We start from the raw sequence: 4,123 nt of genomic DNA on the forward strand, positions 1-4,123 counted from the left end.
GCCAAATCGGCCACTGTGCATTGGAACGCATGGCGCCAAAGCGATTCTCCAGGGTGTGACGGAGGCTGCAACACGGGTTCCCTGGCCACCGCAGGATACGGGAAGGCGCTGGGCGTGGTACGCCAACTGGCCGAACTGGGAAAGCTGGGTGAGATTTTGGATTTCTGATCATTTTATACCTTTTTTATTCAAAATCAAGAAAACTGGAATATATACTTACTAATGATACTTGTCCTGGTCCTAGAGCACGTTTACTGCACGGAGACGCCTCCTTATAACCAGGGAGCACGCCTCACAGCCTACGAACTGGTTCACGAGAAATTCCCTGCTGCGGGCTAAAAACGTGGCTGCCGTCGTGGTGGGAGCAGATCGGGTTAGTATATGTAAATTTTCTTTTTTGGTTTTCTGGCCAAATTGTATCTGAAAGTAAGATTATTTGAAACATTGTCTAATCGGTTATCTTTTTTATCAGGTTGCCGCCAATGGTGACACGGCCAACAAGATTGGTACCTACCAGATCGCCGTAGTGGCCAAGCACCTATTGATTTGGCGATTCCCAGTGGCGATCACATCATCATCGAGGAACGGCCCGACCGCGAAATGACTCCCGCATCGCTGCGCCGGGCATCAACTGCTGGAATCCCGCCTTCTATGTCACTCCCGCCTCGCTGATCACCGGCATCATCACGGAACGCGGCGTCTTCAAGCCGGCGGAACTGAACGCAGCCATCAGCAAGCTGCTCGAGTCGTAACAGGCGCGCAGGAATTGTTGTTTACGAATGCACTCCATTCCCCCAAAAATACGAAACCACAAAAAACAAGAGCACTAACACTGGCTCGGAATAGGCATTTTGCCAGCTGAGTTTTGTTTACAAAAACGTGTTCCCGCCTACCAAGCAGATATGGGTCGCCAAAAATTATGAACTAACCCCTTATGAAAAATGCCAAAATCCGGAGGATCCGGAAAAATCAAATTTTATTGCAGTTTTTTGATCAAAACCTTGGGAAATAATGGTCGCACGATGAAATGCCATACCTCGTTGAATTCGTTATAAAATTTCCAATAGATTGGCATTCACAGCTAAAAAATTTCATTTTGGTCGAGTTTTCGCCAAAAAAGATGAACTAACCCCTTATGAAAAATGGCAAAATCCGGAGGATCCGGAAAAATCAACTTTTATTGCAGTTTTTTGATCAAAACCTTGGGAAATAATGGTCGCACGATTGAATGCCATACCTCGTTGAATTCGTTATAAAATTTCCAATAGATTGGCATTCACAGCTAAAAAATTTCATTTTGGTCGAGTTTTCGCCAAAAAAGATGAACTAACCCCTTATGAAAAATGGCAAAATCCGGAGGATCCGGAAAAATCAACTTTTATTTCGGTTTTTTGATCAAAACCTTGGGAAATAATGTTCGCACGATGGAATGCCATACCTCGTTGAATTCGTTATAAAATTTCCAATAGATTGGCATTCACAGCTAAAAAATTTCATTTTGGTCCATTTTTCGCCAAAAAAGATGAACTAACCCCTTATGAAAAATGGCAAAGTCCGGAGGATCCGGAAAAATCAACTTTTATTTCGGTTTTTTGATCCAAACCATGGAAAATAATGGTCGCACGATGGAATGCCATACCTCGTTGAATTCGTTATAAAATTTCCAATCGATTGGCATTCACAGCTAAAAAATTTCATTTTGGTCCATTTTTCGCCAAAAAAGATGAACTAACCCCTTATGAAAAATGGCAAAATCCGGAGGATCCGGAAAAATCAACTTTTATTTCGGTTCTTTGATCCAAACCATGGAAAATAATGGTCGCACGATGAAATGCCATACCTCGTTGAATTCGTTATAAAATTTCCAATCGATTGGCATTCACAGCTAAAAAATTTCATTTTGGTCCATTTTTCGCCAAAAAAGATGAACTAACCCCTTATGAAAAATGGCAAAATCCGGAGGATCCGGAAAAATCAACTTTTATTTCGGTTTTTTGATCCAAACCATGGAAAATAATGGTCGCACGATGGAATGCCATACCTCGTTGAATTCGTTATAAAATTTCCAATCGATTGGCATTCACAGCTAAAAAATTTCATTTTGGTCCATTTTTCGCCAAAAAAGATGAACTAACCCCTTATGAAACATGGCAAAATCCGGAGGATCCGGAAAAATCAACTTTTATTTCGGTTCTTTGATCCAAACCATGGAAAATAATGGTCGCACGATGAAATGCCATACCTCGTTGAATTCGTTATAAAATTTCCAATCGATTGGCATTCACAGCTAAAAAATTTCATTATGGTCCTTTTCGCCAAAAAGATGAACTAACCCCTTATGAAAAATGGCAAAATCCGGAGGATCCGGAAAAATCAACTTTTATTTCGGTTTTTTGATCAAAACCTTGGGAAATAATGTTCGCACGATGGAATGCCATACCTCGTTGAATTCGTTATAAAATTTCCAATAGATTGGCATTCACAGCTAAAAAATTTCATTTTGGTCCATTTTTCGCCAAAAAAGATGAACTAACCCCTTATGAAAAATGGCAAAATCCGGAGGATCCGGAAAAATCAACTTTTATTTCGGTTTTTTGATCCAAACCATGGAAAATAATGGTCGCACGATGGAATGCCATACCTCGTTGAATTCGTTATAAAATTTCCAATCGATTGGCATTCACAGCTAAAAAATTTCATTTTGGTCCATTTTTCGCCAAAAAAGATGAACTAACCCCTTATGAAAAATGGCAAAATCCGGAGGATCCGGAAAAATCAACTTTTATTTCGGTTTTTTGATCAAAACCTTGGGAAATAATGTTCGCACGATGGAATGCCATACCTCGTTGAATTCGTTATAAAATTTCCAATAGATTGGCATTCACAGCTAAAAAATTTCATTTTGGTCCATTTTTCGCCAAAAAAGATGAACTAACCCCTTATGAAAAATGCCAAAATTCGAAAGATCTGGAAAAATCAACTTTTATTGCTGTTTTTTGTTAAAAACCTGGGAAATAATGGTCGCACGATGGAATGCCATACCTCGTTGAATTCGTTATAAAATTTCCTTTCACAGCTTAACAGATATATTTCTTTCCATTGCTCTAAAAATTATGATAGCTTCGTCAAAAAACATTTTTTTTTTCTGTTGCTGTTTATTGTTTTGTTGATATAGAGTTAGCATAAGATTATTTAAAGTATTAATACATATTTAGCTTAAGTTTATCATAAGTTTATCTAAATGTTTATGTCTTAATTTATAGTTAGCATAAGATTATTTCGAGTATTTAGCTTAAGTTTATTGTAAGTTTATATATTGTTATATACCTACCTTTATCAATTATAATAAAGTTTTTAAATAAATAAACGTTTTTGTTTTGGGAGTAATTTTAGTGGATAGGATGAGAGATGCCCACATGCCATCCACAAACGCAGATACGGCCCACATGATCCACATACGATCCACAAAATTATCGATACAATCCACATACGATCCACATGCGATCCACATGCGATCCACAAAAATAAAACGACAAATTTGTGTGGATCGTATGTGGATTGTATCGATAACTTTGTGGATCGTATGTGGATTGTATCGATAACTTTGTGGATCGTATGTGGATTGTATCGATAACTTTGTGGATCGTATGTTGATGGTATCGATAACTTTGTGGATCGTATGTGGATTGTATCGATTATTTTGTGGATCGTATGTGGATTGTATCGATAATTTTGTGGATCGTATGTGGATCATGTGGGCCGTATCTGCGTTTGTGGATGGCATGTGGGCATCTCTCATCCTATCCACTAAAATTACTCCCAAAACAAAAACGTTTATTTATTTAAAAACTTTATTATAATTGATAAAGGTAGGTATATAACAATATATAAACTTACAATAAACTTAAGCTAAATACTCGAAATAATCTTATGCTAACTATAAATTAAGACATAAACATTTAGATAAACTTATGATAAACTTAAGCTAAATATGTATTAATACTTTAAATAATCTTATGCTAACTCTATATCAACAAAACAATAAACAGCAACAGAAAAAAAATGTTTTTTGACGAAGCTATCATAATTTTTAGAGCAATGGAAAGAAATATATCTGTTAAGC

The 4,123-nt window shown here is 37.2% G+C and overlaps 1 pseudogene; it reads left to right on the plus strand.

The window, feature by feature from the left end:
• On the plus strand, nt 1-794 carry LOC123037497 (annotated as a pseudogene).
• The last annotated feature ends 3,329 nt before the right edge of the window (nt 795-4,123 follow it).

Source organism: Drosophila rhopaloa, unplaced genomic scaffold, assembly GCF_018152115.1.
Source record: "Drosophila rhopaloa isolate 14029-0021.01 unplaced genomic scaffold, ASM1815211v1 contig_167, whole genome shotgun sequence".
Lineage (NCBI taxonomy): Eukaryota > Metazoa > Arthropoda > Insecta > Diptera > Drosophilidae > Drosophila > Drosophila rhopaloa.